This window comes from Gopherus flavomarginatus, chromosome 4, assembly GCF_025201925.1.
Source record: "Gopherus flavomarginatus isolate rGopFla2 chromosome 4, rGopFla2.mat.asm, whole genome shotgun sequence".
Taxonomy (NCBI): Eukaryota; Metazoa; Chordata; order Testudines; family Testudinidae; genus Gopherus; species Gopherus flavomarginatus.
In genome coordinates this window covers 217,404,067-217,413,500 of record NC_066620.1, presented here as the reverse complement: position 1 = coordinate 217,413,500, position 9,434 = coordinate 217,404,067, and the positions used below count along the sequence as shown (strand labels likewise).

The following is a 9,434-nucleotide window of genomic DNA, read 5'->3' as shown; positions in this document are numbered from 1 at the left end:
CTCGGCTCCGGTTGCTGCGCCCTGGGAGTGCGGGGCTGAGCTCCGGCGGGGCAGGCTCCCTGCGGGCTACGAGCGGCACCAGCCCGGCTCCGGCTGCGGGACCCTGGCGGCTCCAGCCAGGTGTGTGCGGGCAGTAGGGGCCGCAGAGCCCCGCCCCCGGCCAAAGCCCCGCCCCTACATCTGGAGACGTCCCAGATCCCCTCCAGGGCGGCGCAACGCGCCAGCCCCACACCTAAGTCGAAGCAACTCCCCAGAGCCTGGCCACAAGTCTTACAACCGGAGCCCCGCCCCCAAAGTGGAGACCCCGCCCATAGAGCCGGAGCCACGCCCCCCAATGCTGGCGTCCCGCCCCCAATGCTGAGACCCATCCATACAGACGGAGCCCCGCTCCCAGTGCTGGAGTGGGGTGCCCTACCCAACACGCCTTCTGCCCCCAGCACTGGGACCCACCCACAGAGCTAGTGCCATGCCCCCAGACAGTGATGGGGCCCCGCCCAGGGAGCCAGAGACACTGCCCTGGCAGTGGGGTGGGACCCTGTCCTGTCCCCGAAGCTGCACGAAACCCTAAGGCAGCCAGAGGGGGAGGGTGCGCAGCGTGGGGGAGTGAAGAGACCAGTGGGAGGGGGTGGAGCTAGGGTGTGGGGAAGGGGGCATGTGCCCCCCATGCAAGGCAGATGGGGTGTTGGGGGTGGTTGGCATAGTAACCCTGGTGAGCTCCAGGATTTGGTGGGAGGGACAAGGCCCCCAAAGGGGGTAGGTGTCAGAGGTGGGGGGAAGGTGCCCCTCTGGATGGGCATGAGGACAGTGCTCCCTAGTTGATTAGTGGGGGGGAAGGTACTCCTTAGTTGGCAGTGGGAGTGTCACTGGGGGGGCGGGGAATGGGACACACTGCCCCCTGGCTGGTTGGTTGGGGCATGTTGCTCTCTGCCTGGACAGGGGGGGAAAAGGTTGGGGGCCACAGTGCTAGTGAGGAGTGAGGGGCCACGTGGCAGCCTGGACAGTGGGGGAGTGATGAGGAGCCGCTGGGCAGTGGTGGGGGGTGAGGGGACAAGTGGCAGGCTGGAGAGTGGGGGGGTGAGGAAGATCCACTGGGCAGTGGGGGGTGGTGAGGGGCCAGGTGGCAGCCCAGACAGTGCTGGGGGGGGTGATGAGGAGCCGCTGGGTAGTGGGGTGTGTGTAAGGGGCCATATGGCGGGCTGGGCAGTGGGGGGGTGATGAGGAGCCACTGGGCAGTGGGGCGGGTGAGGGGCCAGGTGGCAGCCCAGACAGCAGGGGGGGCGGGTGTGATGCGGAGCCACTGGGCAGTGGGGTTTGTGTAAGGGGCCACATGGCAGGCTGGGCAGTGGGGGGGTGATGAGGAGCTGCTGGGCAGTGGTGGGGGTGAGGGGCCACATGGCAGGCTGGGCAGTGGGGGGTGATGCGGAGCCACTGGGCAGTGGGGTGTGTGAGGGGCCACGTGGCAGGCTGGGAAGTGGGAGGTGATGCGGAGCCACTGGGCAGTGGGGTGTGTGAGGGGCCACGTGGCAGGCTGGACAGTGGGCGTGTGATGCGGAGCCATGTGATAGGCCGGGCAGTGGGGAGGGGCCACGTGGCAGGCTGGGGAGTAGGGGGTGAGGGGCTGTCTTGGATCCACAGGGTCTGGTCTCTGCCCAGCCTGTGACCAGTCCCTAGGGAGCGACCCCTTTGGAGCCGCCGGGATTCCCACGACTCTTCAGGGACAGGTCTGTGGCCTCTGAGACTGGGCTTTGGGCCACAGCGACTCCCGTTTGTCTGCACGGCTCCTGCAGCGAGTCCAGCCCAGCCAGGCCCCTGCAGGAGGCTTGTCCCGTGCCCCATCTGAATGCGATGCTTCCAGGGCAGATCTGCAGTGGCATCAGCCGCCTGCCCAAACGGGAGCCAAGGATCAGCCACCTGGCTACAGCGTCTGCCAGCCCAGCCAAGGCAGCACAAGGAGCCAGCCAAGCTGGGCCAGACCCATCTCGGTCTCTGAATCTGTCTCCTTGTCCTTAGGTCCCCAGTGAGAGGTGCTGAGTCCCACCAAAGGCAGCCCTTATTCCAGCCTGCTCTTTGCCTTTGCTCTCCAGCTCCATCACACGGCCCGTCTGCTGGGGGCTCCTGGCAATTGTTGGGGTTTCTCATTGTCTCTCCGGATCCTCTGTTGATCTGGGTCGATTTCAGCCAGTTCTTTAGTGACCCCATCACTCCCCACAGACAGTGAGTGGCGCATGTGCTGCCTGGCTCAGCGTTAACCCTTTTAACACATTGGATAGCAATGCAAAATACAGAGAAAACTGAGGCACACATAGGCTTCATAAACCTGTTACAGAAAATCCCCACTCTGTCCCACAAGATGAAGTCAGAATTTCCTGGAGCTTTTATGACTCCTGTGTGTGGCTCAGTTTCCTCTGTATTTTGCATTGCTCCTCAGCGTGGGGAAGGCCTGTCTGCTCCCAGGGCAGGGTCAGAGACATCAGTGTGGATGTCACCCAGCTGTCTGGGCCTCAGGCCCCCTATCAGGGGCGTAGCTGAGAAGACAGTGGAACCCTGTGCTTTCCTGGTTTGTCTGTATTTGCTGACCAAGGCCTGGGGGTTAGGGTTAGGGTTAGGGCCCCACTGTCACCACCAGGCAGGGGAATCCCGGGGGTCAGGAGCCCACCATGCAATGGAGAAGCCTCCCCTGGGAGAGCCCCTGCAGGACCACAGTGTCTCCCCTGGAGGAGCACTGTGGGGCCAAAGCCCTATCACTTTTTGTTCTACTTTTTTCCTGCCTTAAGGGCAAAGAGAAGAGCAAGGGGCAGGAGGGGACTTGGCTGTGGGGGGGCCACACGGACAAGGTACAGGACAAGGTGAAGGGAGGGAAGGGCCAAGCATAGACAGGACCACAGTGTAACCAACTGGGGGAACCTGACCCATCCATTTCTCGGGAGCTTCCCACACTCCTGGGCTGGACCCTTCTCACCACCGAGCCCCGGACACGCACTGGGGCCCTGCTTGGCAGCTTGCTCCCGCTCCCACGATGCACTGTTTGCACCTGGATCTACAGTGCTCACGGGGCACCCCCCCCCCCTGCAGCCCACCTGCACTCCTCCCCGCCTCCAGCCAGCCCCGGCTCCCCCGGTGTAAGCCCTGCTTGAGACCTCACCAAAGGGCCACCAGGTCCCGGCCCTGGGCCCGCTCTCCCCAGCTGTGTGGGTGGCTGCAGCTGCAGAACAGACCACACAAGGCCTGTCTAAGCTGCCCGGTGCCCCAGCAACTGCTGGGGCTGGTTCTGTGCCCAGTGGGATGGGGCCAGAACTCACGAGGCACCAGCATGGGCTCCAGTCTCCATCCCCCAGCCCATCTGGCATGGCCCAGGGTTGGCACCAGTCTCTTCCTGATGGGGGCCTGTGACGTTATTGATATAAACTGGGACCATATAGAACATGGTTTGCAACCAAGGTCCTGTAGTGGCACCAAATCTTATGTAAAGGGGGTCATATAAGGTGTCTAAGACCAGGTTATGGGTTGCTGGTTATGATTATGGTGTCTATATGTCTGTAGCATTTTGCAGTTTAAGTTACAAGTATTGGCTCTATACTGTCTGCATTTTAAATCTGTGCTGTGTTTCTGGGAAACTTCCCAGACAAGTTGGTGTTAGCTCTATCTAGCCTGCTTGATGGCCCATTAAGGACCATCAGCTACACAATTGACCCATTGAGAGAAGGCAGATACGCCTTGTAACTCAGCAAAGTGCAGGGACTTGCCCATACGACTCCAGACTCCATTTTGCTGTAATTTTCCACAGTAAGAACAAAGGAGTGTTCTTACACCTGAAAAAGCCTATATAAGGCTGATGCCTCATCTCCATCTTGTCTTCAGTCCTGCTTCCTACCTCTGGAGGGTCTTTGCTGCAAACTGAAGCTCTGCACAAAGGACTGATGACCCATCCCAGCGGGGGATGTTCTCCAGAGACTTGATTTGAACCTGCAGTTTACTCCATCACTGCTACAAGCCTAAACTAAGAACTTTGCCATTACTATATGGAATTGATTCCATTTAACCAATTCTAGCTCTCAGCTCTATCTTTTTTCCTTTATGAATAAACCTTTAGATTTTAGATTCTAAAGGATTGGCAACAGCGTGATTTGTGGGTAAGATCTGATGTGTATATTGACATGGGTCTGGGGCTTGGTCCTTTGGAATCGAGAGAACAGTTTTCTTTTATTGGGGGGTTGGTTTTCAGGATGAGTGGGACTGGTGATGATACTAGGAGACTGGAGTGTCTAAGGAAATTGCTTGTGTGACTTGTGGTTAGCCAGTGGGGTGAAACCGAAGTCTTTTTTGTCTAGCTGGTTGGTTTGCCTTAGAGGTGGAAAAACCCCAGCCTAGGGCTGTAACTGCCCTCTTTAAGCAATTGGTCCTGAATTGGCACTCTCAGTGGGGTCCCGCCAGAACTGCATCATCACAGGGGCTGAGGTGGGCTAGACTGAAAATGTGGGTGATCCTCCTCACCACAAGGCCCTGGGTAGTGCAGAGTGGTGGCTGGTGACTGGGGCCCCAGTTCTGAAGGCAGCATTGCTGTCAGCAGCAGCACAGAAGTAAGAGTGTCATAACGTTTGCACTGGGAAGGGTGGCTATGGGGGGGCTAAGACACATTTTGGGGTGGCTTTAGCTCCTGCAGCCCCCCCCGCCCAGCACCACCCATGTGAGAGACTGGGATCGGTGGCCCTTTTCGTCCTGTGTGTTGTGCCCCAAATCTCATGTTTCAGGGATTCAGCTGGTCTGCAGACATCGGGAAAGACAGAACCCTCCCCTGGTGCATTCTGGGCATTATTTTTTCTCCTCCCCCTTAGTGTCAGCGATTGGCCATGGCTGGAGATGGGGCCCCCACCAGGCTGGCTCAACAAATTGTCCTTCACAGATGCCCGGCTGGTGCATCTTGCTCACGTGATTGAGGTCAAAATGCCCATTTTGGGGGTCAGGAAGGAATTTTACTGTAGGGAACTTGGGTTTTTCCCACCTATCTCTGCAGCATGGGGCGTGGCTCACGTGCTAGACTCATCTAGGTGTGTCTCACCAAGTCATTTCCCTGCCTTTGCAGGGTCTCGGGCATCAGTGCACCTCAGTCCCTCCGATTCTCTTCCTGTGGGGGACAAGAGTTAATCCCCAGATGGTCTAATCCAGGTGATTGGGCCCTTTGCGGGCGTAACTGCTTGGGGTGTAGTGACCTGGGACATGCAGGAAGTCAGATCAGCTGATCTGGTGGTTCCTAAAGGGCCACAATCCTCCTCCTCTTCTGTGCCTATGAAGCAGCCCTAGTCTGGAGAGACCATTCAGAGACTGTTCCCCAAGTTACATAAGGGGGGTTTTCTCAAGGGAAAAGGGATGGAAAAACTCTCTCCTGTGTGGGGACAGAGGAGGGAAAGAACCATACACACCATGCAATTTCAGAAGGGATGCTAATGAGCAGTGGTGGATTAGCCACTGGGCCAAGGGGGCCTGTGCCCAGGGGCCCTGGCCAATTGGGGGATCCCTGGAAAAATGGGCACCCACGTTCCCCAACTCATTCCACTCCCCTGGCACTCCCACTGGGTAGCAGGGGAAGCCCCTGCACCCTGACCCCACTCCCTGATAGGAGCACCGGGAATGCGAAAGGGCTGCAGGTGGAAAAGGTGGGGAGGTGCCTGTCATAACTTTAGTCCCAGATTTGGACCTTAGCGTCCAAAATATGGGGGTTAGCATGAAAACCTCCAAGCTTAGTTACCAGCTTGGACCTGGTACTTGCTGCCACCACCCAAAAAATTAGAGTGTTTTGGGGCACTCTGGTCCCCCTGAAAAACCTTCCCTGGGGACCCCAAGACCCAAATCCCTTGAGTCTCACAACAAAGGGAAATAATCCTTTTTCCCTTCCCCCCTCCAGGTGTGACATAACCTTAGTCCCAGATTTGGACCTTAGCGTCCAAAATATGGGGGTTAGCATGAAAACCTCCAAGCTTAGTTACCAGCTTGGACCTGGTACCTGCTGCCACCACCCAAAAAATTAGAGTGTTTTGGGGCACTCTGGTCCCTCTGAAAAACCTTCCCTGGGGACCCCAAGACCCAAATCCCTTGAGTCTCACAACAAAGGGAAATAATCCTTTTTCCCTTCCCCCCTCCAGGTGCTCCTGGAGAGATACACAGACACAAGCTCTGTGAAACTACACAGAGAGACTCTCCCTCTCTGTTCCCAATCCTGGAAACAAAAAGTACTTTCCTATTCCCCCAGAGGGAATGCAAAGTCAGGCTAGCAATCCAACACACAGATCTCCCCTTGATTTCTTCCTCCCACCAATTCCCTGGTGAGTACAGACTCAATTTCCCTGAGTAAAGAAAAACTCCAACAGGTCTTAAAAGAAAGCTTTATATAAAAAAAAGAAAGAAAAATACATACAAATGTTCTCTCTGTATTAAGATGATATAACACAGGGTCGATTGCTTAAAAGAATATTGAATAAACAGCCTTATTCAAAAAGAATACAAATCAAAGCACTCCAGCACTTATATTCATGCAAATACCAAAGAAAAGAAACCATATAACTTACTATCTGATCTCTTTGTCCTTACACTTAGAAACAGAAGATTAGAAAGTAGAACTACTTCTCCAAAGCTCAGAGACAGCAGGCAGGCAGACAAAGACTCAGATACAAACTCCCTCCACCCAGAGTTGAAAAAATCCGGTTTCCTGATTGGTCCTCTGGTCAGGTGCTTCCGGTGAAAGAGACATTAACCCTTAGCTATCTGTTTATGACAAGGTGCTCCTGGAGAGATACACAGACACACGCTCTGTGAATCCAAACAGAGTGACTCCCCCTCTCCGTTCCCAGTCCTGGAAACAAAAGCACTTTCCTCTTCACCCAGAGGGAATGCAAAATCAGGCTAGCAAATTCAACACAAACAGATCTCCCCCTGATTTCTTCCTCCCACCAATTTCCTGGTGAGTACAGACTCAATTTCCCTGAAACTTCCCAGTAAAGAAAACTTTAACAGGTTTTAAAAAGAAAGCTTTATATAAAAAAGAAAGAAAAATGCATACAAATGGTCTCTCTGTATTAAGGTGACAAAATACAGGGTTAATTGCTTAAAAGAAATATGAATAAACAGCCTTATTCAAAAAGAATACAAATCAAAGCACTCCAGCACTTATATTCATGCAAATACCAAAGAAAAGAAACCATATAACTTACTATCTGATCTCTTTGTCCTTACACTTAGAAACAGAAGATTAGAAAGCAGAAACTACTTCTCCAAAGCTCAGAGAAAGCAGGCAGACAGAAAACAAAGACCTCAGACACAAAATTCCCTCCACCCAAAGTTGAAAAAATCCGGTTTCCTGATTGGTCCTCTGGTCAGGTGCTTCAGGTGAAAGAGACATTAACCCTTAGCTATCTGTTTATGACAGTGCCCCACTTGCTCTCACCCAGGGCCCCACAAACCCCTAATCTGCCTCTGCTAACGAGAGCAGGCGAAGAACTTACATAGACGAATGTGAAAGCAGCAGCTTAACTGAGCTACAAACACACATAGAGCAAAGCCGGCAAGAGCACTCTCCCCACTCCAGAAACGTCCTTGTGAACACAATAGAAACAACTAATCCAAGAGCTGTACGTGAGCCAGATATCTGTGCACATTGCAAACAGCACCATTCATAGCACAACGTGTTTGGTCTGCTTTTCGAACCAGTTTATTCTCCCTGACGGGAGGTGCACCATTCCTAGAAGCACTGCAATGCCGGGGCGGTGCGTGGAGTGGACAGAGCAAGCTCCTATTCCATCTCCCTGCTCCAAAAATCCATTGAATAGGGAGTTCTTAGATAGAGAACGTGTCACATATTAAACTGGTCAGAGCATTTATGGAAGCAAATGTTCAAATTCTATTATACACAGGTTAAGGGAAGAGTGTCTGTGCATCTGGGGGCTGCTGCTCCAGAGGGCTCTGCCTGCCCCAGAAACGGGTTCCTCGTCCAGGCAGCTCTTACAGGTTGCGAGCAGTCAAAGGGCAGTGAGGAGCTGAGGAGCATCTGCAGCCCTGGGGCCCCAGTCACCAGCAGCAGGAGAAAACAGGGGAGTGCCAAGGCTACCAGTACCATAGCACCAGCCAGAACAGCAGCCCCTTGCACTGCCCGGCTCTGCCTGTGACCGGGCCAAGGGGCAGGGCTGCAGGGGGGGAAGGAGAAGGCAGGGCTGGCACTTGCTGGAGGAGGAGCAGTGGGCAGGGTTACAGTCAGGTGCGGTCCCCAAGACCCTGTAATAATACAGACAACAAAAAAGATCCAGGAAATGGTTTTTGACAAATAGATTCATACTAGGCACATTAATATAGAATTCTGAGTCATTCATTTAAACTACAATACAGAACCGTATTTCCCATACCACTCAGAAGCAGTGCAAAGGCCGGGGAGAGTCAGGGGTAACAGAGGAACTAAGGGAGAGGGAAGTAAATTGCTGGGAAGGAGCCTGGGTGTCAACCTGGAGGGTTGTTGGGTGTGAGTGGGAGACGTATGGAACAGGTGGTTTTTTTGGGAGAGCAGGGAGGGATTGTTAGGGAGCTTCCCCCGTGCGGACCCTGGCCGACCCTTAGCCTCTCCCATTCAGTCAGGCACATCTGCCCCTGTCCCCATGTGTCCCTCTGAACCCACTCAGATGCCCCCACTGCCCCCTTCCCCATGTGGTCCTGCATATCCCACCCCCTGTGGCCCTATGCCACCACTCCCATTCAACCCCTGCCCCAGTCTGTTCTCCCCCATTAGCCCTTATGAGCCTGACCCCCCAGCACCCTGTGCTGTCTGTCTCCCCATAGCCCCTGTCTCCTGACCCGACCTGACAGGTGCTATGAAGAAGGCAGCTCTCTCTCTTCCCTAGATCTCCTGGAGCTAATGCTCTGGTCTATCAACACAGTGCGCTCTGCTGGGTAAAACCCCAAACTGCATCAACTTTCCCTCAGAAGCTTTTTTCTGTGCCAAAAATTAAAACTATGCCTGGTTGATTAATTATGCACATGTGAAGTGGTGCAGAATTCCCCTGGGGCAATCTCCCCAGTCTTGCTTTCCTGACAGCTGGGAATCAGCTCAGGACAGGGCAGACATGCAGTGACGTTATTGATATAAACTGGGACCATATAGAACATGGGTTGCAACCAAGGTCCTGTAGCGGCACCAAATCCTAGGTAAAGGGGGTCATATAAGGTGTCTAAGACCAGGTTACGGATTACTGGTTATGATTATGCTGTCTGTATGTCTGTAGCATTTTGGTAGTTGAAGTTATGAATATTGGCTGTATGCTGTCTGTATTGCAAACTTATGTTGTGTTACTGGGAAAGATCCCAGACAAGTTGGTGTCAGCTCTGTTTAGCCTGCTTGATGGTCCATTAATGACCATCACCTACACAATTGTCCCATCGAGAGAAGGCAGTTATGCCGT

At 54.0% G+C, this 9,434-nt stretch overlaps 1 pseudogene; it reads right to left on the bottom strand.

Annotated features, from left to right (window-relative positions):
• Window positions 1-7,713: 7,713 nt before the first annotated feature.
• LOC127050396 (uncharacterized) lies at window positions 7,714-7,892 on the bottom strand (annotated as a pseudogene).
• Window positions 7,893-9,434: the final 1,542 nt, after the last annotated feature.